The 27728-nt window shown below is 51.6% G+C and overlaps 45 non-coding genes across 45 annotated transcripts; 9 read left to right on the forward strand and 36 right to left on the reverse strand.

Moving 5' to 3' along the window:
• Positions 1-2: 2 nt before the first annotated feature.
• On the reverse strand, positions 3-73 carry Trnag-gcc (transfer RNA glycine (anticodon GCC)). The gene has a single exon. It is a non-coding gene; the product is annotated as a tRNA-Gly (tRNA).
• Positions 74-404: 331 nt separating this feature from the next.
• On the forward strand, positions 405-476 carry Trnag-ucc (transfer RNA glycine (anticodon UCC)). Its single transcript has one exon. It is a non-coding gene; the product is annotated as a tRNA-Gly (tRNA).
• A 741-nt stretch (positions 477-1217) lies between these two features.
• Positions 1218-1291, reverse strand: Trnai-aau (transfer RNA isoleucine (anticodon AAU)). Its single transcript has one exon. It is a non-coding gene; the product is annotated as a tRNA-Ile (tRNA).
• A 257-nt stretch (positions 1292-1548) lies between these two features.
• On the reverse strand, positions 1549-1620 carry Trnae-uuc (transfer RNA glutamic acid (anticodon UUC)). The gene has a single exon. It is a non-coding gene; the product is annotated as a tRNA-Glu (tRNA).
• Positions 1621-2075: 455 nt separating this feature from the next.
• On the reverse strand, positions 2076-2148 carry Trnam-cau (transfer RNA methionine (anticodon CAU)). The gene has a single exon. It is a non-coding gene; the product is annotated as a tRNA-Met (tRNA).
• Positions 2149-2441: 293 nt separating this feature from the next.
• Trnag-gcc (transfer RNA glycine (anticodon GCC)) lies at positions 2442-2512 on the reverse strand. Its single transcript has one exon. It is a non-coding gene; the product is annotated as a tRNA-Gly (tRNA).
• Positions 2513-2843: 331 nt separating this feature from the next.
• Trnag-ucc (transfer RNA glycine (anticodon UCC)) lies at positions 2844-2915 on the forward strand. Its single transcript has one exon. It is a non-coding gene; the product is annotated as a tRNA-Gly (tRNA).
• A 741-nt stretch (positions 2916-3656) lies between these two features.
• On the reverse strand, positions 3657-3730 carry Trnai-aau (transfer RNA isoleucine (anticodon AAU)). Its single transcript has one exon. It is a non-coding gene; the product is annotated as a tRNA-Ile (tRNA).
• A 257-nt stretch (positions 3731-3987) lies between these two features.
• On the reverse strand, positions 3988-4059 carry Trnae-uuc (transfer RNA glutamic acid (anticodon UUC)). The gene has a single exon. It is a non-coding gene; the product is annotated as a tRNA-Glu (tRNA).
• A 455-nt stretch (positions 4060-4514) lies between these two features.
• Positions 4515-4587, reverse strand: Trnam-cau (transfer RNA methionine (anticodon CAU)). Its single transcript has one exon. It is a non-coding gene; the product is annotated as a tRNA-Met (tRNA).
• Positions 4588-4880: 293 nt separating this feature from the next.
• Trnag-gcc (transfer RNA glycine (anticodon GCC)) lies at positions 4881-4951 on the reverse strand. The gene has a single exon. It is a non-coding gene; the product is annotated as a tRNA-Gly (tRNA).
• A 331-nt stretch (positions 4952-5282) lies between these two features.
• On the forward strand, positions 5283-5354 carry Trnag-ucc (transfer RNA glycine (anticodon UCC)). The gene has a single exon. It is a non-coding gene; the product is annotated as a tRNA-Gly (tRNA).
• A 741-nt stretch (positions 5355-6095) lies between these two features.
• On the reverse strand, positions 6096-6169 carry Trnai-aau (transfer RNA isoleucine (anticodon AAU)). Its single transcript has one exon. It is a non-coding gene; the product is annotated as a tRNA-Ile (tRNA).
• A 258-nt stretch (positions 6170-6427) lies between these two features.
• Trnae-uuc (transfer RNA glutamic acid (anticodon UUC)) lies at positions 6428-6499 on the reverse strand. Its single transcript has one exon. It is a non-coding gene; the product is annotated as a tRNA-Glu (tRNA).
• A 455-nt stretch (positions 6500-6954) lies between these two features.
• Trnam-cau (transfer RNA methionine (anticodon CAU)) lies at positions 6955-7027 on the reverse strand. Its single transcript has one exon. It is a non-coding gene; the product is annotated as a tRNA-Met (tRNA).
• A 293-nt stretch (positions 7028-7320) lies between these two features.
• Positions 7321-7391, reverse strand: Trnag-gcc (transfer RNA glycine (anticodon GCC)). Its single transcript has one exon. It is a non-coding gene; the product is annotated as a tRNA-Gly (tRNA).
• A 331-nt stretch (positions 7392-7722) lies between these two features.
• Trnag-ucc (transfer RNA glycine (anticodon UCC)) lies at positions 7723-7794 on the forward strand. Its single transcript has one exon. It is a non-coding gene; the product is annotated as a tRNA-Gly (tRNA).
• Positions 7795-8527: 733 nt separating this feature from the next.
• Trnai-aau (transfer RNA isoleucine (anticodon AAU)) lies at positions 8528-8601 on the reverse strand. Its single transcript has one exon. It is a non-coding gene; the product is annotated as a tRNA-Ile (tRNA).
• Positions 8602-8859: 258 nt separating this feature from the next.
• Trnae-uuc (transfer RNA glutamic acid (anticodon UUC)) lies at positions 8860-8931 on the reverse strand. Its single transcript has one exon. It is a non-coding gene; the product is annotated as a tRNA-Glu (tRNA).
• A 461-nt stretch (positions 8932-9392) lies between these two features.
• Positions 9393-9465, reverse strand: Trnam-cau (transfer RNA methionine (anticodon CAU)). Its single transcript has one exon. It is a non-coding gene; the product is annotated as a tRNA-Met (tRNA).
• Positions 9466-9757: 292 nt separating this feature from the next.
• On the reverse strand, positions 9758-9828 carry Trnag-gcc (transfer RNA glycine (anticodon GCC)). The gene has a single exon. It is a non-coding gene; the product is annotated as a tRNA-Gly (tRNA).
• Positions 9829-10159: 331 nt separating this feature from the next.
• On the forward strand, positions 10160-10231 carry Trnag-ucc (transfer RNA glycine (anticodon UCC)). The gene has a single exon. It is a non-coding gene; the product is annotated as a tRNA-Gly (tRNA).
• A 733-nt stretch (positions 10232-10964) lies between these two features.
• Trnai-aau (transfer RNA isoleucine (anticodon AAU)) lies at positions 10965-11038 on the reverse strand. The gene has a single exon. It is a non-coding gene; the product is annotated as a tRNA-Ile (tRNA).
• A 258-nt stretch (positions 11039-11296) lies between these two features.
• Positions 11297-11368, reverse strand: Trnae-uuc (transfer RNA glutamic acid (anticodon UUC)). The gene has a single exon. It is a non-coding gene; the product is annotated as a tRNA-Glu (tRNA).
• Positions 11369-11829: 461 nt separating this feature from the next.
• On the reverse strand, positions 11830-11902 carry Trnam-cau (transfer RNA methionine (anticodon CAU)). Its single transcript has one exon. It is a non-coding gene; the product is annotated as a tRNA-Met (tRNA).
• Positions 11903-18308: 6406 nt separating this feature from the next.
• On the forward strand, positions 18309-18380 carry Trnag-ucc (transfer RNA glycine (anticodon UCC)). Its single transcript has one exon. It is a non-coding gene; the product is annotated as a tRNA-Gly (tRNA).
• A 670-nt stretch (positions 18381-19050) lies between these two features.
• On the reverse strand, positions 19051-19124 carry Trnai-aau (transfer RNA isoleucine (anticodon AAU)). Its single transcript has one exon. It is a non-coding gene; the product is annotated as a tRNA-Ile (tRNA).
• Positions 19125-19382: 258 nt separating this feature from the next.
• On the reverse strand, positions 19383-19454 carry Trnae-uuc (transfer RNA glutamic acid (anticodon UUC)). The gene has a single exon. It is a non-coding gene; the product is annotated as a tRNA-Glu (tRNA).
• Positions 19455-19915: 461 nt separating this feature from the next.
• On the reverse strand, positions 19916-19988 carry Trnam-cau (transfer RNA methionine (anticodon CAU)). The gene has a single exon. It is a non-coding gene; the product is annotated as a tRNA-Met (tRNA).
• Positions 19989-20280: 292 nt separating this feature from the next.
• On the reverse strand, positions 20281-20351 carry Trnag-gcc (transfer RNA glycine (anticodon GCC)). Its single transcript has one exon. It is a non-coding gene; the product is annotated as a tRNA-Gly (tRNA).
• A 331-nt stretch (positions 20352-20682) lies between these two features.
• On the forward strand, positions 20683-20754 carry Trnag-ucc (transfer RNA glycine (anticodon UCC)). The gene has a single exon. It is a non-coding gene; the product is annotated as a tRNA-Gly (tRNA).
• Positions 20755-21487: 733 nt separating this feature from the next.
• Positions 21488-21561, reverse strand: Trnai-aau (transfer RNA isoleucine (anticodon AAU)). Its single transcript has one exon. It is a non-coding gene; the product is annotated as a tRNA-Ile (tRNA).
• A 258-nt stretch (positions 21562-21819) lies between these two features.
• On the reverse strand, positions 21820-21891 carry Trnae-uuc (transfer RNA glutamic acid (anticodon UUC)). The gene has a single exon. It is a non-coding gene; the product is annotated as a tRNA-Glu (tRNA).
• Positions 21892-22352: 461 nt separating this feature from the next.
• Positions 22353-22425, reverse strand: Trnam-cau (transfer RNA methionine (anticodon CAU)). The gene has a single exon. It is a non-coding gene; the product is annotated as a tRNA-Met (tRNA).
• Positions 22426-22717: 292 nt separating this feature from the next.
• On the reverse strand, positions 22718-22788 carry Trnag-gcc (transfer RNA glycine (anticodon GCC)). Its single transcript has one exon. It is a non-coding gene; the product is annotated as a tRNA-Gly (tRNA).
• A 331-nt stretch (positions 22789-23119) lies between these two features.
• Positions 23120-23191, forward strand: Trnag-ucc (transfer RNA glycine (anticodon UCC)). The gene has a single exon. It is a non-coding gene; the product is annotated as a tRNA-Gly (tRNA).
• A 733-nt stretch (positions 23192-23924) lies between these two features.
• Positions 23925-23998, reverse strand: Trnai-aau (transfer RNA isoleucine (anticodon AAU)). The gene has a single exon. It is a non-coding gene; the product is annotated as a tRNA-Ile (tRNA).
• A 258-nt stretch (positions 23999-24256) lies between these two features.
• Positions 24257-24328, reverse strand: Trnae-uuc (transfer RNA glutamic acid (anticodon UUC)). Its single transcript has one exon. It is a non-coding gene; the product is annotated as a tRNA-Glu (tRNA).
• Positions 24329-24789: 461 nt separating this feature from the next.
• Trnam-cau (transfer RNA methionine (anticodon CAU)) lies at positions 24790-24862 on the reverse strand. Its single transcript has one exon. It is a non-coding gene; the product is annotated as a tRNA-Met (tRNA).
• Positions 24863-25154: 292 nt separating this feature from the next.
• On the reverse strand, positions 25155-25225 carry Trnag-gcc (transfer RNA glycine (anticodon GCC)). Its single transcript has one exon. It is a non-coding gene; the product is annotated as a tRNA-Gly (tRNA).
• Positions 25226-25556: 331 nt separating this feature from the next.
• On the forward strand, positions 25557-25628 carry Trnag-ucc (transfer RNA glycine (anticodon UCC)). The gene has a single exon. It is a non-coding gene; the product is annotated as a tRNA-Gly (tRNA).
• A 733-nt stretch (positions 25629-26361) lies between these two features.
• On the reverse strand, positions 26362-26435 carry Trnai-aau (transfer RNA isoleucine (anticodon AAU)). Its single transcript has one exon. It is a non-coding gene; the product is annotated as a tRNA-Ile (tRNA).
• A 258-nt stretch (positions 26436-26693) lies between these two features.
• Trnae-uuc (transfer RNA glutamic acid (anticodon UUC)) lies at positions 26694-26765 on the reverse strand. Its single transcript has one exon. It is a non-coding gene; the product is annotated as a tRNA-Glu (tRNA).
• Positions 26766-27226: 461 nt separating this feature from the next.
• Trnam-cau (transfer RNA methionine (anticodon CAU)) lies at positions 27227-27299 on the reverse strand. Its single transcript has one exon. It is a non-coding gene; the product is annotated as a tRNA-Met (tRNA).
• A 292-nt stretch (positions 27300-27591) lies between these two features.
• Positions 27592-27662, reverse strand: Trnag-gcc (transfer RNA glycine (anticodon GCC)). The gene has a single exon. It is a non-coding gene; the product is annotated as a tRNA-Gly (tRNA).
• Positions 27663-27728: the final 66 nt, after the last annotated feature.

The raw sequence follows: 27728 nt of genomic DNA on the forward strand, positions 1-27728 counted from the left end.
GATGCATCGGCCGGGAATCGAACCCGGGCCGCCCGCGTGGCAGGCGAGCATTCTACCACTGAACCACCGATGCTCAGCTAGTTTGCAGCTTCCTTGTGCTTTCCGCGGCAGACGTCTGAAGGGAAAGTGGGACTGCCGTCCAGCGCCGTGGCATCCTCTCGAGAGAATGCTACAAACGCTGAATCTTGCGCTGCACTGCTTAAAAATGACGCCCGAACGCGATCGTCTAAGTAGTGTTGCGGCGCACGCACGCGACGACTCTTGCCAAAGGACGCGAAATGTGCGTAGAGACGCTGTCTGGATGCGCTCGCCTACCCCGTAATGCGCCTGCTGCTGCGACCACCTTCAGCCGCCGCCGACAGGCGGGAAGCAGACACAGCGCGGCGTGCGCGCAAGAAAACCGTGCGGTGGTGGTGTAATGGTCAGCATAGTTGCCTTCCAAGCAGTTGATCCGGGTTCGATTCCCGGCCACCGCAGCCTGCGTTTTACTTCTGCGTATGAGTACTTTTGCCACGCGTCATTAAATTAATGTTTCTTTCCTCCTCTTACTGGCTGCAGGCCACCCTATATTGTGTGCGTCGATTCCGCTTGAGTCTCGACTTGTCTCGACTTTGCTCGGCTGACGCGAGAGCTGACGCTCTCCAATCGGCCTATATCAGAAGGACAAGCACGCGAAACGACTGAGAGAGGTATGGCGAGGCGGGCACAACATTACTTATGCCTCAAGTAAAGACCTGCTGCCTGTTATCGTGCATTGTGTGATTTTACATGTTCTGTCAGACAAATTCAGTTTTATTACTAGCACATTTCTTTTTTTCTTTGTTGAAAATTTTACAACACGCTCCTTCATTTCACTGTGGCCGCACGGCGCGACTTGGCATACCGAGAGGCAAAACGTGGCGCCAGTGCCCTAGACCGAATAGCGCTGCAGCTCCGAAACCGACGAGAAAAGAGAAATACGAATTGAAACTGTCGGCAGCGCCCTGTGTTCGCAGGCGGTCACCCGCCCAAGCACTGACAACGCCCAGCGTCGCGCAGTAGCGGTGATCGGACGACAAACTGTGTGTTCAGCGTGCTGTGACCTGTGAAGTGTTTTAGCGCGTCCCGGCAAGTCGCTTTCGGGTCCCCTATCAGCTCCCACACAATGTGACGATTTCTTTGTCACCATACTTGCCCGGGGAAATCGGCGTTGCCTTTTTGAAGTAGTAAAATCGAAGTGGCCCGTGGGGGGATCGAACCCACGACCTTCGCGTTATTAGCACGACGCTCTAACCAACTGAGCTAACGGGCCTCGGTGCACTCCGTCTTCCAGCGCTTAGAGGGAGTGGCTCTGCGTATTTACAGGTAACATTTCTATGGTAGCAGTCCAACAGTGGACCAGGGTCTCTTCTCCCTTTATTCCGCTGCTCGTAGTAATTTCATTGCGTGCCCGTTTCTCTCGACTGTTTTCAGCTCACGTTTATGAACCAGTAGCTATAACGCGAGGAGGACGTGAAACAGCATTTCGCAGGGTCCAAACTTGTCGTGATTTGTTCCGAAAAAATTACATTCCGGTACCGGGAATCGAACCCGGGCCTCCTGGGTGAAAGCCAGGTATCCTAGCCACTAGACCACACCGGACGCGCACGCTTGTTTTTGGGGTTTACACCCCCTCCACTGGCTTTCCGTGTCGCACTTTCCCTGTTTGCGAGCATCTTTTCGCTCTCCCATGCCGAGGCGCGCATGGCAAAAGTCACAGTCCGTTGCTTTTGGCCTCGTTGTTACAGGGGTAGGAGGAAAAGCAAACCTGTGAGTAGTAATATTTATTTACTTATTTCGCAAGTAAAGACCTGCAGCCTGTCATTATATAGCAGGTCATACACTGTGTGACTTTACATGTTATATCATACGAAATTCAGTTTTATTACTAGTACATTTTTTCTTGAAAATTTCACAAAGAACTGCAAGTAGTAATAACGGGAAGTAAGCATTTTCACGCTGAGTTGTTGAAGCCTTATGGATAACAAACTACAAGCTGTTTTGCTCCTTCGCAACCCCAGAGCCGTCAATTTAGCTGCGAACGGAAGTAAATTAAATGCCCCGGGTGAGGATCGAACTCACGACCTTAAGATTATGAGACTTACGCGCTGCCTACTGCGCTACCGAGGCACGTGATGGCCAAACCTTCTGGTATCTCGGCAAGTAGCAAATACTAGTGGTAGAGAGTCTGCACTTGCTGGCTCATTTTTTCTGTTACTACACGTGCATTCCCGGCGCTGCAGGCAACTTGCGATGATAGGCCGACGCCAGTATGCACAATAGCACGCAGGAGTCCAAACGAGAAGACGTGCGCGCTGCGTGTTTGGTTGTTTCCACACGGAATCCCGCGGTTCATTCTCGTGGCCCACGCACTTTGAGTGCGAAGGACACGCAGCTCCACTATCGGGGAAAAAACAAAATGATGCATCGGCCGGGAATCGAACCCGGGCCGCCCGCGTGGCAGGCGAGCATTCTACCACTGAACCACCGATGCTCAGCTAGTTTGCAGCTTCCTTGTGCTTTCCGCGGCAGACGTCTGAAGGGAAAGTGGGACTGCCGTCCAGCGCCGTGGCATCCTCTCGAGAGAATGCTACAAACGCTGAATCTTGCGCTGCACTGCTTAAAAATGACGCCCGAACGCGATCGTCTAAGTAGTGTTGCGGCGCACGCACGCGACGACTCTTGCCAAAGGACGCGAAATGTGCGTAGAGACGCTGTCTGGATGCGCTCGCCTACCCCGTAATGCGCCTGCTGCTGCGACCACCTTCAGCCGCCGCCGACAGGCGGGAAGCAGACACAGCGCGGCGTGCGCGCAAGAAAACCGTGCGGTGGTGGTGTAATGGTCAGCATAGTTGCCTTCCAAGCAGTTGATCCGGGTTCGATTCCCGGCCACCGCAGCCTGCGTTTTACTTCTGCGTATGAGTACTTTTGCCACGCGTCATTAAATTAATGTTTCTTTCCTCCTCTTACTGGCTGCAGGCCACCCTATATTGTGTGCGTCGATTCCGCTTGAGTCTCGACTTGTCTCGACTTTGCTCGGCTGACGCGAGAGCTGACGCTCTCCAATCGGCCTATATCAGAAGGACAAGCACGCGAAACGACTGAGAGAGGTATGGCGAGGCGGGCACAACATTACTTATGCCTCAAGTAAAGACCTGCTGCCTGTTATCGTGCATTGTGTGATTTTACATGTTCTGTCAGACAAATTCAGTTTTATTACTAGCACATTTCTTTTTTTCTTTGTTGAAAATTTTACAACACGCTCCTTCATTTCACTGTGGCCGCACGGCGCGACTTGGCATACCGAGAGGCAAAACGTGGCGCCAGTGCCCTAGACCGAATAGCGCTGCAGCTCCGAAACCGACGAGAAAAGAGAAATACGAATTGAAACTGTCGGCAGCGCCCTGTGTTCGCAGGCGGTCACCCGCCCAAGCACTGACAACGCCCAGCGTCGCGCAGTAGCGGTGATCGGACGACAAACTGTGTGTTCAGCGTGCTGTGACCTGTGAAGTGTTTTAGCGCGTCCCGGCAAGTCGCTTTCGGGTCCCCTATCAGCTCCCACACAATGTGACGATTTCTTTGTCACCATACTTGCCCGGGGAAATCGGCGTTGCCTTTTTGAAGTAGTAAAATCGAAGTGGCCCGTGGGGGGATCGAACCCACGACCTTCGCGTTATTAGCACGACGCTCTAACCAACTGAGCTAACGGGCCTCGGTGCACTCCGTCTTCCAGCGCTTAGAGGGAGTGGCTCTGCGTATTTACAGGTAACATTTCTATGGTAGCAGTCCAACAGTGGACCAGGGTCTCTTCTCCCTTTATTCCGCTGCTCGTAGTAATTTCATTGCGTGCCCGTTTCTCTCGACTGTTTTCAGCTCACGTTTATGAACCAGTAGCTATAACGCGAGGAGGACGTGAAACAGCATTTCGCAGGGTCCAAACTTGTCGTGATTTGTTCCGAAAAAATTACATTCCGGTACCGGGAATCGAACCCGGGCCTCCTGGGTGAAAGCCAGGTATCCTAGCCACTAGACCACACCGGACGCGCACGCTTGTTTTTGGGGTTTACACCCCCTCCACTGGCTTTCCGTGTCGCACTTTCCCTGTTTGCGAGCATCTTTTCGCTCTCCCATGCCGAGGCGCGCATGGCAAAAGTCACAGTCCGTTGCTTTTGGCCTCGTTGTTACAGGGGTAGGAGGAAAAGCAAACCTGTGAGTAGTAATATTTATTTACTTATTTCGCAAGTAAAGACCTGCAGCCTGTCATTATATAGCAGGTCATACACTGTGTGACTTTACATGTTATATCATACGAAATTCAGTTTTATTACTAGTACATTTTTTCTTGAAAATTTCACAAAGAACTGCAAGTAGTAATAACGGGAAGTAAGCATTTTCACGCTGAGTTGTTGAAGCCTTATGGATAACAAACTACAAGCTGTTTTGCTCCTTCGCAACCCCAGAGCCGTCAATTTAGCTGCGAACGGAAGTAAATTAAATGCCCCGGGTGAGGATCGAACTCACGACCTTAAGATTATGAGACTTACGCGCTGCCTACTGCGCTACCGAGGCACGTGATGGCCAAACCTTCTGGTATCTCGGCAAGTAGCAAATACTAGTGGTAGAGAGTCTGCACTTGCTGGCTCATTTTTTCTGTTACTACACGTGCATTCCCGGCGCTGCAGGCAACTTGCGATGATAGGCCGACGCCAGTATGCACAATAGCACGCAGGAGTCCAAACGAGAAGACGTGCGCGCTGCGTGTTTGGTTGTTTCCACACGGAATCCCGCGGTTCATTCTCGTGGCCCACGCACTTTGAGTGCGAAGGACACGCAGCTCCACTATCGGGGAAAAAACAAAATGATGCATCGGCCGGGAATCGAACCCGGGCCGCCCGCGTGGCAGGCGAGCATTCTACCACTGAACCACCGATGCTCAGCTAGTTTGCAGCTTCCTTGTGCTTTCCGCGGCAGACGTCTGAAGGGAAAGTGGGACTGCCGTCCAGCGCCGTGGCATCCTCTCGAGAGAATGCTACAAACGCTGAATCTTGCGCTGCACTGCTTAAAAATGACGCCCGAACGCGATCGTCTAAGTAGTGTTGCGGCGCACGCACGCGACGACTCTTGCCAAAGGACGCGAAATGTGCGTAGAGACGCTGTCTGGATGCGCTCGCCTACCCCGTAATGCGCCTGCTGCTGCGACCACCTTCAGCCGCCGCCGACAGGCGGGAAGCAGACACAGCGCGGCGTGCGCGCAAGAAAACCGTGCGGTGGTGGTGTAATGGTCAGCATAGTTGCCTTCCAAGCAGTTGATCCGGGTTCGATTCCCGGCCACCGCAGCCTGCGTTTTACTTCTGCGTATGAGTACTTTTGCCACGCGTCATTAAATTAATGTTTCTTTCCTCCTCTTACTGGCTGCAGGCCACCCTATATTGTGTGCGTCGATTCCGCTTGAGTCTCGACTTGTCTCGACTTTGCTCGGCTGACGCGAGAGCTGACGCTCTCCAATCGGCCTATATCAGAAGGACAAGCACGCGAAACGACTGAGAGAGGTATGGCGAGGCGGGCACAACATTACTTATGCCTCAAGTAAAGACCTGCTGCCTGTTATCGTGCATTGTGTGATTTTACATGTTCTGTCAGACAAATTCAGTTTTATTACTAGCACATTTCTTTTTTTCTTTGTTGAAAATTTTACAACACGCTCCTTCATTTCACTGTGGCCGCACGGCGCGACTTGGCATACCGAGAGGCAAAACGTGGCGCCAGTGCCCTAGACCGAATAGCGCTGCAGCTCCGAAACCGACGAGAAAAGAGAAATACGAATTGAAACTGTCGGCAGCGCCCTGTGTTCGCAGGCGGTCACCCGCCCAAGCACTGACAACGCCCAGCGTCGCGCAGTAGCGGTGATCGGACGACAAACTGTGTGTTCAGCGTGCTGTGACCTGTGAAGTGTTTTAGCGCGTCCCGGCAAGTCGCTTTCGGGTCCCCTATCAGCTCCCACACAATGTGACGATTTCTTTGTCACCATACTTGCCCGGGGAAATCGGCGTTGCCTTTTTGAAGTAGTAAAATCGAAGTGGCCCGTGGGGGGATCGAACCCACGACCTTCGCGTTATTAGCACGACGCTCTAACCAACTGAGCTAACGGGCCTCGGTGCACTCCGTCTTCCAGCGCTTAGAGGGAGTGGCTCTGCGTATTTACAGGTAACATTTCTATGGTAGCAGTCCAACAGTGGACCAGGGTCTCTTCTCCCTTTATTCCGCTGCTCGTAGTAATTTCATTGCGTGCCCGTTTCTCTCGACTGTTTTCAGCTCACGTTTATGAACCAGTAGCTATAACGCGAGGAGGACGTGAAAACAGCATTTCGCTCTGTCCAAACTTGTCGTGATTTGTTCCGAAAAAATTACATTCCGGTACCGGGAATCGAACCCGGGCCTCCTGGGTGAAAGCCAGGTATCCTAGCCACTAGACCACACCGGACGCGCACGCTTGTTTTTGGGGTTTACACCCCCTCCACTGGCTTTCCGTGTCGCACTTTCCCTGTTTGCGAGCATCTTTTCGCTCTCCCATGCCGAGGCGCGCATGGCAAAAGTCACAGTCCGTTGCTTTTGGCCTCGTTGTTACAGGGGTAGGAGGAAAAGCAAACCTGTGAGTAGTAATATTTATTTACTTATTTCGCAAGTAAAGACCTGCAGCCTGTCATTATATAGCAGGTCATACACTGTGTGACTTTACATGTTATATCATACGAAATTCAGTTTTATTACTAGTACATTTTTTCTTGAAAATTTCACAAAGAACTGCAAGTAGTAATAACGGGAAGTAAGCATTTTCACGCTGAGTTGTTGAAGCCTTATGGATAACAAACTACAAGCTGTTTTGCTCCTTCGCAACCCCAGAGCCGTCAATTTAGCTGCGAACGGAAGTAAATTAAATGCCCCGGGTGAGGATCGAACTCACGACCTTAAGATTATGAGACTTACGCGCTGCCTACTGCGCTACCGAGGCACGTGATGGCCAAACCTTCTGGTATCTCGGCAAGTAGCAAATACTAGTGGTAGAGAGTCTGCACTTGCTGGCTCATTTTTTCTGTTACTACACGTGCATTCCCGGCGCTGCAGGCAACTTGCGATGATAGGCCGACGCCAGTATGCACAATAGCACGCAGGAGTCCAAACGAGAAGACGTGCGCGCTGCGTGTTTGGTTGTTTCCACACGGAATCCCGCGGTTCATTCTCGTGGCCCACGCACTTTGAGTGCGAAGGACACGCAGCTCCACTATCGGGGAAAAAACAAAATGATGCATCGGCCGGGAATCGAACCCGGGCCGCCCGCGTGGCAGGCGAGCATTCTACCACTGAACCACCGATGCTCAGCTAGTTTGCAGCTTCCTTGTGCTTTCCGCGGCAGACGTCTGAAGGGAAAGTGGGACTGCCGTCCAGCGCCGTGGCATCCTCTCGAGAGAATGCTACAAACGCTGAATCTTGCGCTGCACTGCTTAAAAATGACGCCCGAACGCGATCGTCTAAGTAGTGTTGCGGCGCACGCACGCGACGACTCTTGCCAAAGGACGCGAAATGTGCGTAGAGACGCTGTCTGGATGCGCTCGCCTACCCCGTAATGCGCCTGCTGCTGCGACCACCTTCAGCCGCCGCCGACAGGCGGGAAGCAGACACAGCGCGGCGTGCGCGCAAGAAAACCGTGCGGTGGTGGTGTAATGGTCAGCATAGTTGCCTTCCAAGCAGTTGATCCGGGTTCGATTCCCGGCCACCGCAGCCTGCGTTTTACTTCTGCGTATGAGTACTTTTGCCACGCGTCATTAAATTAATGTTTCTTTCCTCCTCTTACTGGCTGCAGGCCACCCTATATTGTGTGCGTCGATTCCGCTTGAGTCTCGACTTGTCTCGACTTTGCTCGGCTGACGCGAGAGCTGACGCTCTCCAATCGGCCTATATCAGAAGGACAAGCACGCGAAACGACTGAGAGAGGTATGGCGAGGCGGGCACAACATTACTTATGCCTCAAGTAAAGACCTGCTGCCTGTTATCGTGCATTGTGTGATTTTACATGTTCTGTCAGACAAATTCAGTTTTATTACTAGCACATTTCTTTTTTTCTTTGTTGAAAATTTTACAACACGCTCCTTCATTTCACTGTGGCCGCACGGCGCGACTTGGCATACCGAGAGGCAAAACGTGGCGCCAGTGCCCTAGACCGAATAGCGCTGCAGCTCCGAAACCGACGAGAAAAGAGAAATACGAATTGAAACTGTCGGCAGCGCCCTGTGTTCGCAGGCGGTCACCCGCCCAAGCACTGACAACGCCCAGCGTCGCGCAGTAGCGGTGATCGGACGAGAAACAGTGTGTTCAGCGTGCTGTGACCTGTGAAGTGTTTTAGCGCGTCCCGACAAGTCGCTTTCGGGTCCCCTATCTGCTCCCACACGATTTCTTAGTCACCACACTTCCCCGCCGAAATAGGCGTTGCCTTTTTTAAATAGAAAAATCGTATTGGCCCGTGGGGGGATCGAACCCACGACCTTCGCGTTATTAGCACGACGCTCTAACCAACTGAGCTAACGGGCCTCGGTGCACACTGTCTTCCAGCACTTAGAGGGAGTAGCTCTGCGTATTTACAGGTAACATTTCTATGGTAGCAGTCCAACAGTGGACCAGCGTCTCTCCTCCCTTTATTCCGCTGCTCGTAGTAATTTCATTGCGTGCCCGTTTCTCTCGACTGTTTTCAGCTCACGTTTATGAACCAGTAGCTATAACGCGAGGAGGACGTGAAAACAGCATTTCGCTCTGTCCAAACTTGTCGTGATTTGTTCCGAAAAAATTACATTCCGGTACCGGGAATCGAACCCGGGCCTCCTGGGTGAAAGCCAGGTATCCTAGCCACTAGACCACACCGGACGCGCACACTTTTTTCGGGGTTTACACCCCTTCCACTGGCTTTCCGTGTCGCACTTTCCCTGTTTGAGACCATCTTTTCGCGCTCCCATGCCGAGGCGCGCATGGCAAAAGTCACAGTCCGTTGCTTTTGGCCTCGTTGTTACAGGGGTAGGAGGAAAAGCAAACCTGTGAGTAGTAATATTTATTTACTTATTTCGCAAGTAAAGACCTGCAGCCTGTCGTTATACAGGTATAGCAGGCCATACACTGTGTGACTTTACATGTTATATCATACGAAATTCAGTTTTAGTACTAGTACATTTTTTCTTGAAAATTTCACAAAAGAACTGCAATTAGTAATAACGGGAAGTAAGCATTTTCACGCTGAGTTGTTGAAACCTTGTGGATAACAAACTACAAGCTGTTTTGCTCCTTCTCAACCCCAGAGCCGTCAATTCAGCTGTGAACGAAAGTAAATTAAATGCCCCGGGTGAGGATCGAACTCACGACCTTAAGATTATGAGACTTACGCGCTGCCTACTGCGCTACCGAGGCACGTGATTGCCAAACCTTCTGGAATCTCGGCAAGTAGCAAATACTAGTGGTAGAGAGTCTGCACTTGCTGGCTCATTTTTTCTGTTACTACACGTGCATTCCCAGCGCTGCAGGCAACTTGCGATGCTAGGCCGACGCCAGTATGTACAATAGCACGCAGGAGTCCAAACGAGAAGACGTGCGCGCTGCGTGTTTGGCTGTTTCCACACGGAATCCCGCGGTCCATTCTCGTGGCCCACGCACTTCGAGTGCGAAAGACTCGCAGCTCCACTATCGGGGAAAAACAAAATGATGCATCGGCCGGGAATCGAACCCGGGCCGCCCGCGTGGCAGGCGAGCATTCTACCACTGAACCACCGATGCCCAGCTAGTTCGCAGCTTCCTTGTGCTTTCGGCGGCAGACGTCTGAAGGGAAAGTGGGACTGCCGTCCAGCGCCGTGGCATCCTCTCGAGAGAATGCTACAAACGCTGAATCCTGCGCTGCACTGCTTAAAAATGACGCCCGAACGCGATCGTCTTAGTAGTGTTGCGGCGCACGCACGCGACGACTCTTGCCAAAGGACGCGAAATGTGCGTAGAGACGCTGTCTGGATGCGCTCGCCTACCCCGTAATGCGCCTACTGCTGCGACCACCTTCGGCCGCCGCCGACAGGCGGGAAGCAGACACAGCGGGGCGTGCGCAGAAGAAAACCGTGCGGTGGTGGTGTAATGGTCAGCATAGTTGCCTTCCAAGCAGTTGATCCGGGTTCGATTCCCGGCCACCGCAGCCTCCGTTTTACTTCTGCGTATGAGTACTTTTGCCACGCGTCCTTAAATTAATGTTTCTTTCCCCCTCTTACTCGCTGCAGGCCACCCTATATTGTGTGCGTCGATTCCGCTTGAGTCTCGACTTGTCTTGACTTTGCTCGGCTGACGCGAGAGCTGACGCTCTCCAATCGGCCTATATCAGAAGGACAAGCACGCGAAACGACTGAGAGAGGTATGGCGAGGCGGGCACAACATTACTTATGCCTCAAGTAAAGACCTGCTGCCTGTTATCGTGCATTGTGTGATTTTACATGTTCTGTCAGACAAATTCAGTTTTATTACTAGTACATTTCTTTATTTCTTTGTTGAAAATTTTACAACACGCTCCTTCTTTTCACTGTGGCCGCACGGCGCGACTTGGCATACCGAGAGGCAAAACGTGGCGCCAGTGCCCTTGACCGAATAGCGCTGCAGCTCCGAAACCGACGAGAAAAGAGAAATACGAATTGAAACTGTCGGCAGCGCCCTGTGTTCGCAGGCGGTCACCCGCCCAAGCACTGACAACGCCCAGCGTCGCGCAGTAGCGGTGATCGGACGAGAAACAGTGTGTTCAGCGTGCTGTGACCTGTGAAGTGTTTTAGCGCGTCCCGACAAGTCGCTTTCGGGTCCCCTATCTGCTCCCACACGATTTCTTAGTCACCACACTTCCCCGCCGAAATAGGCGTTGCCTTTTTTAAATAGAAAAATCGTATTGGCCCGTGGGGGGATCGAACCCACGACCTTCGCGTTATTAGCACGACGCTCTAACCAACTGAGCTAACGGGCCTCGGTGCACACTGTCTTCCAGCACTTAGAGGGAGTAGCTCTGCGTATTTACAGGTAACATTTCTATGGTAGCAGTCCAACAGTGGACCAGCGTCTCTCCTCCCTTTATTCCGCTGCTCGTAGTAATTTCATTGCGTGCCCGTTTCTCTCGACTGTTTTCAGCTCACGTTTATGAACCAGTAGCTATAACGCGAGGAGGACGTGAAAACAGCATTTCGCTCTGTCCAAACTTGTCGTGATTTGTTCCGAAAAAATTACATTCCGGTACCGGGAATCGAACCCGGGCCTCCTGGGTGAAAGCCAGGTATCCTAGCCACTAGACCACACCGGACGCGCACACTTTTTTCGGGGTTTACACCCCTTCCACTGGCTTTCCGTGTCGCACTTTCCCTGTTTGCGACCATCTTTTCGCGCTCCCATGCCGAGGCGCGCATGGCAAAAGTCACAGTCCGTTGCTTTTGGCCTCGTTGTTACAGGGGTAGGAGGAAAAGCAAACCTGTGAGTAGTAATATTTATTTACTTATTTCGCAAGTAAAGACCTGCAGCCTGTCGTTATACAGGTATAGCAGGCCATACACTGTGTGACTTTACATGTTATATCATACGAAATTCAGTTTTAGTACTAGTACATTTTTTCTTGAAAATTTCACAAAAGAACTGCAAGTAGTAATAACGGGAAGTAAGCATTTTCACGCTGAGTTGTTGAAACCTTGTGGATAACAAACTACAAGCTGTTTTGCTCCTTCTCAACCCCAGAGCCGTCAATTCAGCTGTGAACGAAAGTAAATTAAATGCCCCGGGTGAGGATCGAACTCACGACCTTAAGATTATGAGACTTACGCGCTGCCTACTGCGCTACCGAGGCACGTGATTGCCAAACCTTCTGGAATCTCGGCAAGTAGCAAATACTAGTGGTAGAGAGTCTGCACTTGCTGGCTCATTTTTTCTGTTACTACACGTGCATTCCCAGCGCTGCAGGCAACTTGCGATGCTAGGCCGACGCCAGTATGTACAATAGCACGCAGGAGTCCAAACGAGAAGACGTGCGCGCTGCGTGTTTGGCTGTTTCCACACGGAATCCCGCGGTCCATTCTCGTGGCCCACGCACTTCGAGTGCGAAAGACTCGCAGCTCCACTATCGGGGAAAAACAAAATGATGCATCGGCCGGGAATCGAACCCGGGCCGCCCGCGTGGCAGGCGAGCATTCTACCACTTTTTTTTTTTTTATTTTTTTTATTTTTTATTTTTTTTTTTTTTTTTGGGCCTCCCAACTCCCCTTATAGCCCTCCTTGCTCTCACCAAAATATGCCTTCATCGGCGAGCTTCAACGCTATCATATCTGTCGTGGTGTTATACGCCCGTCGCGGACGGCTTCTCTCGTGGATCATGTCGTGAAAATCTAATAAGAAATGAAAAGTCTTCCACAAAATCAAATTTTCTGTTATCCTTGAAATGCACAATAAAAGACACTGCACCTCTGCCGACGATGAAAATGTCAAAATAAAATATCCATCCTAAAAGAAGCCACGGGCAACCACGAGCAAAATGTCTGAATAGAGTTCTTCGTTAAAAGAAACACAAGAAATTCAATGACCATTCTTGGTGAGCAAGATTCGCGTGGAGAGGACAAACTAAAAACTCACTACGAAGTCCATAAGAAGTATGTAATAAAATAAAAGTAAAATAATATTGTCACTTCCATATGAGAAACGAAACGCACCACTGCTTTGATCCAAATGAAAGTAGTATAAAAAGCATTTTTCTTCTGTAACGCATAATAGCCTCACACACGCATCAAAACCATCGGGTCAAAGGCAAACAAAAATGATTGAAAAATGAACAAGAATAGATAGCCTCTTCAGTCTTCAACACAGTTTTCCGTATATCAATGATTGAACGTTTTGGCGTAACCATGTTGTAACGCAGCACGCAGAAAATTAGCAAAAAGTTGGTTGTAATGCTTCAGCCGCTGTACATGGGAGTGTGCATCCCACAAGTACGCTAAATATGTAGACGCATCCTGAACGTGGCACTCCAGAATTGCGTAGACCGTGTGGCCTAGGAGCCACACCGTTGCATTGTGCTTGGTGCGAGGGAAGGGTTGAAACCCTGGCGCAAGAACATCACTGACAGTCACGTGTGAGGGTGTCGTCCGGTTGATCAGAGCCACCATGACCCTACACAGGGCCCAGACTGCTGCCACAAAACGACACTGAAAGCGATGCTCCCTTGTGTCCGGAACGCCACAAGCACCACAGTTGGCAGATGGCAGCAGACGGATGTCCGAAAGACGTTGGTTTGTGGCCACCGTATTGTTGACCAGTTTATACCACTGGGACCGAACGCCGGAGGGCAACACGGGATGATGAACATTAAGCCAGACCTGCCGCCAGTTGGTCGCGGGGAAGCGAAGAGCGAGCTTGTGAGGGGGTGGCCTCCCCACCATTGCCGCATACAGTCGGCGAACATTCCGGTTCCTGTCCAGCGCCGCTTCCAGGACATAGCTCCGCTGCAGGTAGTAAGCTCTGACGTAGCCGAGTTGATACGGGATGCCCACAACGGACACCGGTGCGCTCTCGGAGGGCGGCCGGTAGGCGACGAGCATGGCCGCCGCCGTTCCATCCGGGCTGTCGACCTGCAGGGCGGCCGTGCGGTGCACCAGCAGCGCCGAACACTTCCGGGAAAAATCTACGAGGCCGAGTCCCCCGAAGGTGGTGTCGAGGACACACGTTGCCGCCCGAACCTTGAAAATTTCGTGGCGCCACAGGAGCCAGTACGCGGCCTGCGAAAACGATCGGGCGAGGGGTCGCGGAACGTCCAGGAGCTGTGCCACGTACCAGGCCTTAGAATACACGGCGCTGTTAATGAGGTCGACTTTCTGGAGGAGTGTGAGACGTCGGCTGGCGTAAGTCTTACATAGGCCTTTGACATGGTTCAGCAGCCGGCGCCAGGTGCGCGCCCGCATCTGCTGAGGATTAGCGGTTACATCAAGTCCCAAGATCGTATGAGTACGGGCTACTCGAAACCATGTCTGATCGGGATCCACTTCGCAATTTCCTAAAGGAATCAACACAGTCTTCCTTGGATTAATCAGGGCACCCGACGCACATTCATACCACCGCAGTAAGGGCCGTATTTGATGAAAATCATTGTCGTCGCCGATAAAAACACCTACGTCATCAGCATAAGCGAGACACGTCACTGAGGCACGATGAATATCCACGCCGCCTATCGTGCGGTCCAGCGCACGCAGCAGTGGGTCCAAAGCAATTACAAAAAGGTACATAGATAAGGGACAGCCCTGTCGCACCGATCTACTAAGAACTATAGGTGGCGTTCGCCATCCATTAATTGTCACTACCGAACTGGCCCCTGTCAGGAAATGGCGTATCACGCGAATGAAGCGGAAGCCAAAACCCATCCTTTCCATAACGTGCATCAAATAATCGTGGCTCATCCTGTCAAACGCATTGGCAAAGTCCACAGAAAGGACAGCTGCTGAAAGTCGGTGGACGGCGGAGTATGCGATGACGTCACGATAGGTAGATGCCGCATTGAAAATGGTACGCCTCTTAACGCCGCATGATTGGAAGGGACAGATGACTTTGTCCATTACTGCCTGTAACTTCGCTGCAACACATCTGGCGGCCAACTTGTAATCAGCATTCAACAGCGTAATCGGCCGCAGATCGGTGACCCGGCACGTACCCCGTTTTTTGGGGATCAGAACAATGTGCCCTTCGAGAAACTGACTCGGGATGACAACGCCGCGAAGCACTTCGTTCACCACTACCGTAAACTTGTCCCCTACAATGTCCCAGAAAGTAACATAAAACTCTGTAGGAAGACCGTCGGGGCCAGGCGACTTGCCCGTTGTACTGGCTTTCAGGATCTGTAAGACTTCCTGGTTCGACATCTCTGCAACCAGCTCTTCACGGTCAGGGTCGGACATGCAGTCGGCTAAGTCTTCTAATAAAATTCGCATGGCCTCGCCGTCCGCGGCAGTATCGTGAAAAAGCGAAGTATAATAGTCGGCGATATGGCGGATAATTTCGTGCCGCTGCGATAAGACAATCCCCGCATCAGTTTCCAACGCATCAATATACTTTTTGCGAGCCTGTTTCTTCTCCCGGGCAAGATGATAGAGCGACGGCTCCTCGTCATCAACGTGGCACAAGGGACGGCTCCGAATCATTAAACCCTTCGACCTTTCCCGGTGCAGCCGCAGAATCCTAGCTTTAATTTTGCCCAGACGAAGTCTAAAGTTCGCGTCGGGGGCAACAGGTAAATGAATAGCATCCTGGAGGCACTGCTGATAGAATGCCAACGTACGCCTGTGCCAGTAACTCGCTTCTCTACTATATAATTGCGCCGCCTTCCGCAGAAGCGGTTTGGCATGCGCCACCCACCACTCGATGCAGGACCCGTAATGATGGACCTTTGCTAAACACTGCTGCCATGCGACACGCAGCTCTGCACGGAGCCCTTCGGCACCCAGATACCCGGTATTTAATTTCCAGTATGCTGCGAGTGATTTCGCGCGACAGCACTGCAACCGCAAAGCACACACGTAGCCACAATGATCACTCATGGCGACAGGCAGAACTTCGACGGCGCATAAAGCATCTGTTAGCTCCCGTGAAACATAGATCCTATCTATTCTACTGGCCCCGCCAGTAGAAAAGTGCGTATACTGCGTCAGGGTTGGGTGGTAGTGACGCCACGTATCACGCAAGTCGACTGCAGTTAAAAGGGTGTTCAGTTCTGCACATTTAGTGGGGGTGGGATACTGGTCCGCATTAGCAACAACACAATTAAAATCACCGCCGAATATAAGAGGACGAGCCGTAGCTAAAAAGGGACAGACGTCCGTGGTAAAGAAACGAGCTCTTGTGCGTTTTTGATCAGTCCCCGAGGGCACATAGACGTTGACAAATTGGACACCTTCAATAACACACGCCAGTACACGACCATCTGGGAGAAGTCTGATGTCCGTAGGTTCGAAAAACGACTTATATAAAATTGCTGTGCCACAGTTATTGTCACTATTAAGGTTGTAAATAACATCGTAACCTGGAATATTGCTAAAAACATCACTAGACACTTCTTGAAGAAGAGCAATACTAAAGTTTCCATGATATAAAACATCTTTAAAGGCAGCTACCTTGTGCACCGCTGAGATTCCGGCAACGTTTAAAGTCAAAACGGAAAACACACTCGGTGGGAGTGAATACGTTGACATTTTAAACAGATGGACAAGACAAAACAATAAAAAAAGCACCAACGAAGTGATAAAACGCCGGACTTATACTTAAATAAATGGCAGTTGGCATAAAATGGAAATCGCAATATTCTTAAAACACTGTAGTGGTTGGTAGCAAATCTACAAAGATATGGCACAACAATACACTGGACACAGTTCAAGACACATCCGTTCCTAGGTCAATTGCATGTAGGTGATCTCATGACAACGGTGTGGGTCTGCGGCCATTCCTACTGTCCCCCCTCGTCCTCCTGCTGCTGCCACCACGGGCTGTGATTGTCAGGTGGCGGGGGTGGTCGTGCGTCGCCCGGCGTCTGGGCCTCCGCCTGGCCGCCGCGCGACGCCACGGCCGGCTGTGACGGTACAGAATGTTTGCGCGGGCGCTGTGGTAATTGCTCGCTGCCCTGTTCTAATTTACGTTTCGCAGCGGCAAAGTCCTGTTCCTTCCCGGCACTGAGAAACTGTTTCAATCGTTCAGTGTGTGCGCGAATTTTCTCTGTCCTCGCGGGGCTGCTACTACGCGAGGAACCCTGTGACATTACCTCACTTTCACTGCCACTCTCCGTGGCTGGCGGATGCGCGAGGGCGACCGGGTTCGGATCCTTGACCTGTTTACCCTTGCCCCGCGGGCGACGTGGCTTTTTAGTTTCCGCTGAAGGCGTGACACTATCGGCAGAAGTAGGCACCGGAAGGGGCGGCGGGGGTAAAGAAGCGTCTGTCACCTCCACCGATGCCGAGTCAACGGCATCAGCATTAAAGGAGCGTTCCTCCCTTTCGTCATCATCACGGTCGGTCGGGGCAGGCGGGTCCTGGACAACCTCCATTTCCTCCTGCCCGACAGTCGCGTTACGATGTCCCGCGACAGACGTGTCTTCGACGGAAGCAACGGCCGTCGGTCGCTCGGCCGGTCGGTCGGTCGGACCGGGAAAGGGTCTTCCGGCGACAACCTCGCTCAGAAGGGGCACCAATGTTACGCCTCCACCCACAACATCTTCGCGTGGTAACTGAACAGGCCGCCGTCGAGGGCAGTCACCCCTCAAATGTTCCGTAGAATGACAGACGGCACATGTCGGCGGTTGCCCGATATATGAGACCTGTGCACGAACCCCACCGATTACAAAGTACGAAGGGATGTGTTGTTTCAGGTCCATCCGTACACTACGGACACCACTAGCAACTTTGTAACGATAGGCACTGGACCATTTCTCCATGGTAATGTTCAAAACGTCACCAAATCGCGACAAGGCACGAGACAAAATTTGATCAGGGCATTCCGGCGGTACATTAAAAACACGGACAGATCGAATCCCAAACCCTGACGCCACAATTTGCACATTACTAATACTGCCGTCGGAATGCTTAAAACGACGAGTACCACCAAATTTAGCAACAAATTTTTCACACATGTCCCCAGAGGTAAATTTTAAGAACAAGCAATATTGTACAAAGTCCAATTGAAAGGTGTCTACAATTTCTTCCGGTATTTTTAAGTCTTCGAATAACCATTCATGTATTTCAAACGCGGTAGGGCGGACAGCACTTCTATCAAATACACACTGAGCGGTGTTAGCTCTCGAAAATGTCGACATGATGTTACTTACAAACCGTGAAAGATGAAATCCCGAAGAACGAAGCGCCTAAGTCCGGCGAAGTAAACAAACCGACGACGGCTGCGGAGCTCCGCGCGACGTGCTGCCTGGTGCTTTCCGCGCAGACGTCTGAAGGGAAAGTGGGACTGCCGTCCAGCGCCGTGGCATCCTCTCGAGAGAATGCTACAAACGCTGAATCCTGCGCTGCACTGCTTAAAAATGACGCCCGAACGCGATCGTCTTAGTAGTGTTGCGGCGCACGCACGCGACGACTCTTGCCAAAGGACGCGAAATGTGCGTAGAGACGCTGTCTGGATGCGCTCGCCTACCCCGTAATGCGCCTACTGCTGCGACCACCTTCGGCCGCCGCCGACAGGCGGGAAGCAGACACAGCGGGGCGTGCGCAGAAGAAAACCGTGCGGTGGTGGTGTAATGGTCAGCATAGTTGCCTTCCAAGCAGTTGATCCGGGTTCGATTCCCGGCCACCGCAGCCTCCGTTTTACTTCTGCGTATGAGTACTTTTGCCACGCGTCCTTAAATTAATGTTTCTTTCCCCCTCTTATTGCTCGGCTGACGCGAGAGCTGACGCTCTCCAATCGGCCTGTATCAGAAGGACAAGCACGCGAAACGACTGAGAGAGGTATGGCGAGGCGGGCACAACACTACTTATGCCTCAAGTAAAGACCTGCTGCCTGTTATCGTGCATTGTGTGATTTTACATGTTCTGTCAGACAAATTCAGTTTTATTACTAGTACATTTCTTTTTTTCTTTGTTGAAAATTTTACAACACGCTCCTTCTTTTCACTGTGGCCGCACGGCGCGACTTGGCATACCGAGAGGCAAAACGTGGCGCCAGTGCCCTAGACCGAATAGCGCTGCAGCTCCGAAACCGACGAGAAAAGAGAAATACGAATTGAAACTGTCGGCAGCGCCCTGTGTTCGCAGGCGGTCACCCGCCCAAGCACTGACAACGCCCAGCGTCGCGCAGTAGCGGTGATCGGACGAGAAACAGTGTGTTCAGCGTGCTGTGACCTGTGAAGTGTTTTAGTGCGTCCCGACAAGTCGCTTTCGGGTCCCCTATCTGCTCCCACACGATTTCTTAGTCACCACACTTCCCCGCCGAAATAGGCGTTGCCTTTTTTAAATAGAAAAATCGTATTGGCCCGTGGGGGGATCGAACCCACGACCTTCGCGTTATTAGCACGACGCTCTAACCAACTGAGCTAACGGGCCTCGGTGCACACTGTCTTCCAGCACTTAGAGGGAGTAGCTCTGCGTATTTACAGGTAACATTTCTATGGTAGCAGTCCAACAGTGGACCAGCGTCTCTCCTCCCTTTATTCCGCTGCTCGTAGTAATTTCATTGCGTGCCCGTTTCTCTCGACTGTTTTCAGCTCACGTTTATGAACCAGTAGCTATAACGCGAGGAGGACGTGAAAACAGCATTTCGCTCTGTCCAAACTTGTCGTGATTTGTTCCGAAAAAATTACATTCCGGTACCGGGAATCGAACCCGGGCCTCCTGGGTGAAAGCCAGGTATCCTAGCCACTAGACCACACCGGACGCGCACAATTTTTTCGGGGTTTACACCCCTTCCACTGGCTTTCCGTGTCGCACTTTCCCTGTTTGCGACCATCTTTTCGCGCTCCCATGCCGAGGCGCGCATGGCAAAAGTCACAGTCCGTTGCTTTTGGCCTCGTTGTTACAGGGGTAGGAGGAAAAGCAAACCTGTGAGTAGTAATATTTATTTACTTATTTCGCAAGTAAAGACCTGCAGCCTGTCGTTATACAGGTATAGCAGGCCATACACTGTGTGACTTTACATGTTATATCATACGAAATTCAGTTTTAGTACTAGTACATTTTTTCTTGAAAATTTCACAAAAGAACTGCAATTAGTAATAACGGGAAGTAAGCATTTTCACGCTGAGTTGTTGAAACCTTGTGGATAACAAACTACAAGCTGTTTTGCTCCTTCTCAACCCCAGAGCCGTCAATTCAGCTGTGAACGAAAGTAAATTAAATGCCCCGGGTGAGGATCGAACTCACGACCTTAAGATTATGAGACTTACGCGCTGCCTACTGCGCTACCGAGGCACGTGATTGCCAAACCTTCTGGAATCTCGGCAAGTAGCAAATACTAGTGGTAGAGAGTCTGCACTTGCTGGCTCATTTTTTCTGTTACTACACGTGCATTCCCAGCGCTGCAGGCAACTTGCGATGCTAGGCCGACGCCAGTATGTACAATAGCACGCAGGAGTCCAAACGAGAAGACGTGCGCGCTGCGTGTTTGGCTGTTTCCACACGGAATCCCGCGGTCCATTCTCGTGGCCCACGCACTTCGAGTGCGAAAGACTCGCAGCTCCACTATCGGGGAAAAACAAAATGATGCATCGGCCGGGAATCGAACCCGGGCCGCCCGCGTGGCAGGCGAGCATTCTACCACTGAACCACCGATGCCCAGCTAGTTCGCAGCTTCCTTGTGCTTTCCGCGGCAGACGTCTGAAGGGAAAGTGGGACTGCCGTCCAGCGCCGTGGCATCCTCTCGAGAGAATGCTACAAACGCTGAATCCTGCGCTGCACTGCTTAAAAATGACGCCCGAACGCGATCGTCTTAGTAGTGTTGCGGCGCACGCACGCGACGACTCTTGCCAAAGGACGCGAAATGTGCGTAGAGACGCTGTCTGGATGCGCTCGCCTACCCCGTAATGCGCCTACTGCTGCGACCACCTTCGGCCGCCGCCGACAGGCGGGAAGCAGACACAGCGGGGCGTGCGCAGAAGAAAACCGTGCGGTGGTGGTGTAATGGTCAGCATAGTTGCCTTCCAAGCAGTTGATCCGGGTTCGATTCCCGGCCACCGCAGCCTCCGTTTTACTTCTGCGTATGAGTACTTTTGCCACGCGTCCTTAAATTAATGTTTCTTTCCCCCTCTTACTCGCTGCAGGCCACCCTATATTGTGTGCGTCGATTCCGCTTGAGTCTCGACTTGTCTCGACTTTGCTCGGCTGACGCGAGAGCTGACGCTCTCCAATCGGCCTATATCAGAAGGACAAGCACGCGAAACGACTGAGAGAGGTATGGCGAGGCGGGCACAACATTACTTATGCCTCAAGTAAAGACCTGCTGCCTGTTATCGTGCATTGTGTGATTTTACATGTTCTGTCAGACAAATTCAGTTTTATTACTAGTACATTTCTTTTTTTCTTTGTTGAAAATTTTACAACACGCTCCTTCTTTTCACTGTGGCCGCACGGCGCGACTTGGCATACCGAGAGGCAAAACGTGGCGCCAGTGCCCTTGACCGAATAGCGCTGCAGCTCCGAAACCGACGAGAAAAGAGAAATACGAATTGAAACTGTCGGCAGCGCCCTGTGTTCGCAGGCGGTCACCCGCCCAAGCACTGACAACGCCCAGCGTCGCGCAGTAGCGGTGATCGGACGAGAAACAGTGTGTTCAGCGTGCTGTGACCTGTGAAGTGTTTTAGCGCGTCCCGACAAGTCGCTTTCGGGTCCCCTATCTGCTCCCACACGATTTCTTAGTCACCACACTTCCCCGCCGAAATAGGCGTTGCCTTTTTTAAATAGAAAAATCGTATTGGCCCGTGGGGGGATCGAACCCACGACCTTCGCGTTATTAGCACGACGCTCTAACCAACTGAGCTAACGGGCCTCGGTGCACACTGTCTTCCAGCACTTAGAGGGAGTAGCTCTGCGTATTTACAGGTAACATTTCTATGGTAGCAGTCCAACAGTGGACCAGCGTCTCTCCTCCCTTTATTCCGCTGCTCGTAGTAATTTCATTGCGTGCCCGTTTCTCTCGACTGTTTTCAGCTCACGTTTATGAACCAGTAGCTATAACGCGAGGAGGACGTGAAAACAGCATTTCGCTCTGTCCAAACTTGTCGTGATTTGTTCCGAAAAAATTACATTCCGGTACCGGGAATCGAACCCGGGCCTCCTGGGTGAAAGCCAGGTATCCTAGCCACTAGACCACACCGGACGCGCACACTTTTTTCGGGGTTTACACCCCTTCCACTGGCTTTCCGTGTCGCACTTTCCCTGTTTGCGACCATCTTTTCGCGCTCCCATGCCGAGGCGCGCATGGCAAAAGTCACAGTCCGTTGCTTTTGGCCTCGTTGTTACAGGGGTAGGAGGAAAAGCAAACCTGTGAGTAGTAATATTTATTTACTTATTTCGCAAGTAAAGACCTGCAGCCTGTCGTTATACAGGTATAGCAGGCCATACACTGTGTGACTTTACATGTTATATCATACGAAATTCAGTTTTAGTACTAGTACATTTTTTCTTGAAAATTTCACAAAAGAACTGCAATTAGTAATAACGGGAAGTAAGCATTTTCACGCTGAGTTGTTGAAACCTTGTGGATAACAAACTACAAGCTGTTTTGCTCCTTCTCAACCCCAGAGCCGTCAATTCAGCTGTGAACGAAAGTAAATTAAATGCCCCGGGTGAGGATCGAACTCACGACCTTAAGATTATGAGACTTACGCGCTGCCTACTGCGCTACCGAGGCACGTGATTGCCAAACTTTCTGGAATCTCGGCAAGTAGCAAATACTAGTGGTAGAGAGTCTGCACTTGCTGGCTCATTTTTTCTGTTACTACACGTGCATTCCCAGCGCTGCAGGCAACTTGCGATGCTAGGCCGACGCCAGTATGTACAATAGCACGCAGGAGTCCAAACGAGAAGACGTGCGCGCTGCGTGTTTGGCTGTTTCCACACGGAATCCCGCGGTCCATTCTCGTGGCCCACGCACTTCGAGTGCGAAAGACTCGCAGCTCCACTATCGGGGAAAAACAAAATGATGCATCGGCCGGGAATCGAATCCGGGCCGCCCGCGTGGCAGGCGAGCATTCTACCACTGAACCACCGATGCCCAGCTAGTTCGCAGCTTCCTTGTGCTTTCCGCGGCAGACGTCTGAAGGGAAAGTGGGACTGCCGTCCAGCGCCGTGGCATCCTCTCGAGAGAATGCTACAAACGCTGAATCCTGCGCTGCACTGCTTAAAAATGACGCCCGAACGCGATCGTCTTAGTAGTGTTGCGGCGCACGCACGCGACGACTCTTGCCAAAGGACGCGAAATGTGCGTAGAGACGCTGTCTGGATGCGCTCGCCTACCCCGTAATGCGCCTACTGCTGCGACCACCTTCGGCCGCCGCCGACAGGCGGGAAGCAGACACAGCGGGGCGTGCGCAGAAGAAAACCGTGCGGTGGTGGTGTAATGGTCAGCATAGTTGCCTTCCAAGCAGTTGATCCGGGTTCGATTCCCGGCCAACGCAGCCTCCGTTTTACTTCTGCGTATGAGTACTTTTGCCACGCGTCCTTAAATTAATGTTTCTTTCCCCCTCTTACTCGCTGCAGGCCACCCTATATTGTGTGCGTCGATTCCGCTTGAGTCTCGACTTGTCTCGACTTTGCTCGGCTGACGCGAGAGCTGACGCTCTCCAATCGGCCTATATCAGAAGGACAAGCACGCGAAACGACTGAGAGAGGTATGGCGAGGCGGGCACAACATTACTTATGCCTCAAGTAAAGACCTGCTGCCTGTTATCGTGCATTGTGTGATTTTACATGTTCTGTCAGACAAATTCAGTTTTATTACTAGTACATTTCTTTTTTTCTTTGTTGAAAATTTTACAACACGCTCCTTCTTTTCACTGTGGCCGCACGGCGCGACTTGGCATACCGAGAGGCAAAACGTGGCGCCAGTGCCCTTGACCGAATAGCGCTGCAGCTCCGAAACCGACGAGAAAAGAGAAATACGAATTGAAACTGTCGGCAGCGCCCTGTGTTCGCAGGCGGTCACCCGCCCAAGCACTGACAACGCCCAGCGTCGCGCAGTAGCGGTGATCGGACGAGAAACAGTGTGTTCAGCGTGCTGTGACCTGTGAAGTGTTTTAGCGCGTCCCGACAAGTCGCTTTCGGGTCCCCTATCTGCTCCCACACGATTTCTTAGTCACCACACTTCCCCGCCGAAATAGGCGTTGCCTTTTTTAAATAGAAAAATCGTATTGGCCCGTGGGGGGATCGAACCCACGACCTTCGCGTTATTAGCACGACGCTCTAACCAACTGAGCTAACGGGCCTCGGTGCACACTGTCTTCCAGCACTTAGAGGGAGTAGCTCTGCGTATTTACAGGTAACATTTCTATGGTAGCAGTCCAACAGTGGACCAGCGTCTCTCCTCCCTTTATTCCGCTGCTCGTAGTAATTTCATTGCGTGCCCGTTTCTCTCGACTGTTTTCAGCTCACGTTTATGAACCAGTAGCTATAACGCGAGGAGGACGTGAAAACAGCATTTCGCTCTGTCCAAACTTGTCGTGATTTGTTCCGAAAAAATTACATTCCGGTACCGGGAATCGAACCCGGGCCTCCTGGGTGAAAGCCAGGTATCCTAGCCACTAGACCACACCGGACGCGCACACTTTTTTCGGGGTTTACACCCCTTCCACTGGCTTTCCGTGTCGCACTTTCCCTGTTTGCGACCATCTTTTCGCGCTCCCATGCCGAGGCGCGCATGGCAAAAGTCACAGTCCGTTGCTTTTGGCCTCGTTGTTACAGGGGTAGGAGGAAAAGCAAACCTGTGAGTAGTAATATTTATTTACTTATTTCGCAAGTAAAGACCTGCAGCCTGTCGTTATACAGGTATAGCAGGCCATACACTGTGTGACTTTACATGTTATATCATACGAAATTCAGTTTTAGTACTAGTACATTTTTTCTTGAAAATTTCACAAAAGAACTGCAATTAGTAATAACGGGAAGTAAGCATTTTCACGCTGAGTTGTTGAAACCTTGTGGATAACAAACTACAAGCTGTTTTGCTCCTTCTCAACCCCAGAGCCGTCAATTCAGCTGTGAACGAAAGTAAATTAAATGCCCCGGGTGAGGATCGAACTCACGACCTTAAGATTATGAGACTTACGCGCTGCCTACTGCGCTACCGAGGCACGTGATTGCCAAACTTTCTGGAATCTCGGCAAGTAGCAAATACTAGTGGTAGAGAGTCTGCACTTGCTGGCTCATTTTTTCTGTTACTACACGTGCATTCCCAGCGCTGCAGGCAACTTGCGATGCTAGGCCGACGCCAGTATGTACAATAGCACGCAGGAGTCCAAACGAGAAGACGTGCGCGCTGCGTGTTTGGCTGTTTCCACACGGAATCCCGCGGTCCATTCTCGTGGCCCACGCACTTCGAGTGCGAAAGACTCGCAGCTCCACTATCGGGGAAAAACAAAATGATGCATCGGCCGGGAATCGAATCCGGGCCGCCCGCGTGGCAGGCGAGCATTCTACCACTGAACCACCGATGCCCAGCTAGTTCGCAGCTTCCTTGTGCTTTCCGCGGCAGACGTCTGAAGGGAAAGTGGGACTGCCGTCCAGCGCCGTGGCATCCTCTCGAGAGAATGCTACAAACGCTGAATCCTGCGCTGCACTGCTTAAAAATGACGCCCGAACGCGATCGTCTTAGTAGTGTTGCGGCGCACGCACGCGACGACTCTTGCCAAAGGACGCGAAATGTGCGTAGAGACGCTGTCTGGATGCGCTCGCCTACCCCGTAATGCGCCTACTGCTGCGACCACCTTCGGCCGCCGCCGACAGGCGGGAAGCAGACACAGCGGGGCGTGCGCAGAAGAAAACCGTGCGGTGGTGGTGTAATGGTCAGCATAGTTGCCTTCCAAGCAGTTGATCCGGGTTCGATTCCCGGCCACCGCAGCCTCCGTTTTACTTCTGCGTATGAGTACTTTTGCCACGCGTCCTTAAATTAATGTTTCTTTCCCCCTCTTACTCGCTGCAGGCCACCCTATATTGTGTGCGTCGATTCCGCTTGAGTCTCGACTTGTCTCGACTTTGCTCGGCTGACGCGAGAGCTGACGCTCTCCAATCGGCCTATATCAGAAGGACAAGCACGCGAAACGACTGAGAGAGGTATGGCGAGGCGGGCACAACATTACTTATGCCTCAAGTAAAGACCTGCTGCCTGTTATCGTGCATTGTGTGATTTTACATGTTCTGTCAGACAAATTCAGTTTTATTACTAGCACATTTCTTTTTTTCTTTGTTGAAAATTTTACAACACGCTCCTTCTTTTCACTGTGGCCGCACGGCGCGACTTGGCATACCGAGAGGCAAAACGTGGCGCCAGTGCCCTTGACCGAATAGCGCTGCAGCTCCGAAACCGACGAGAAAAGAGAAATATGAATTGAAACTGTCGGCAGCGCCCTGTGTTCGCAGGCGGTCACCCGCCCAAGCACTGACAACGCCCAGCGTCGCGCAGTAGCGGTGATCGGACGAGAAACAGTGTGTTCAGCGTGCTGTGACCTGTGAAGTGTTTTAGTGCGTCCCGACAAGTCGCTTTCGGGTCCCCTATCTGCTCCCACACGATTTCTTAGTCACCACACTTCCCCGCCGAAATAGGCGTTGCCTTTTTTAAATAGAAAAATCGTATTGGCCCGTGGGGGGATCGAACCCACGACCTTCGCGTTATTAGCACGACGCTCTAACCAACTGAGCTAACGGGCCTCGGTGCACACTGTCTTCCAGCACTTAGAGGGAGTAGCTCTGCGTATTTACAGGTAACATTTCTATGGTAGCAGTCCAACAGTGGACCAGCGTCTCTCCTCCCTTTATTCCGCTGCTCGTAGTAATTTCATTGCGTGCCCGTTTCTCTCGACTGTTTTCAGCTCACGTTTATGAACCAGTAGCTATAACGCGAGGAGGACGTGAAAACAGCATTTCGCTCTGTCCAAACTTGTCGTGATTTGTTCCGAAAAAATTACATTCCGGTACCGGGAATCGAACCCGGGCCTCCTGGGTGAAAGCCAGGTATCCTAGCCACTAGACCACACCGGACGCGCACACTTTTTTCGGGGTTTACACCCCTTCCACTGGCTTTCCGTGTCGCACTTTCCCTGTTTGCGACCATCTTTTCGCGCTCCCATGCCGAGGCGCGCATGGCAAAAGTCACAGTCCGTTGCTTTTGGCCTCGTTGTTACAGGGGTAGGAGGAAAAGCAAACCTGTGAGTAGTAATATTTATTTACTTATTTCGCAAGTAAAGACCTGCAGCCTGTCGTTATACAGGTATAGCAGGCCATACACTGTGTGACTTTACATGTTATATCATACGAAATTCAGTTTTAGTACTAGTACATTTTTTCTTGAAAATTTCACAAAAGAACTGCAATTAGTAATAACGGGAAGTAAGCATTTTCACGCTGAGTTGTTGAAACCTTGTGGATAACAAACTACAAGCTGTTTTGCTCCTTCTCAACCCCAGAGCCGTCAATTCAGCTGTGAACGAAAGTAAATTAAATGCCCCGGGTGAGGATCGAACTCACGACCTTAAGATTATGAGACTTACGCGCTGCCTACTGCGCTACCGAGGCACGTGATTGCCAAACCTTCTGGAATCTCGGCAAGTAGCAAATACTAGTGGTAGAGAGTCTGCACTTGCTGGCTCATTTTTTCTGTTACTACACGTGCATTCCCAGCGCTGCAGGCAACTTGCGATGCTAGGCCGACGCCAGTATGTACAATAGCACGCAGGAGTCCAAACGAGAAGACGTGCGCGCTGCGTGTTTGGCTGTTTCCACACGGAATCCCGCGGTCCATTCTCGTGGCCCACGCACTTCGAGTGCGAAAGACTCGCAGCTCCACTATCGGGGAAAAACAAAATGATGCATCGGCCGGGAATCGAACCCGGGCCGCCCGCGTGGCAGGCGAGCATTCTACCACTGAACCACCGATGCCCAGCTAGTTCGCAGCTTCCTTGTGCTTTCCGCGGCAGACGTCTGAAGGGAAAGTGGGACTGCCGT

The sequence above is a fragment of the Schistocerca gregaria genome, unplaced genomic scaffold (genome assembly GCF_023897955.1).
Source record: "Schistocerca gregaria isolate iqSchGreg1 unplaced genomic scaffold, iqSchGreg1.2 ptg000564l, whole genome shotgun sequence".
Classification (NCBI taxonomy): Eukaryota; Metazoa; Arthropoda; class Insecta; order Orthoptera; family Acrididae; genus Schistocerca; species Schistocerca gregaria.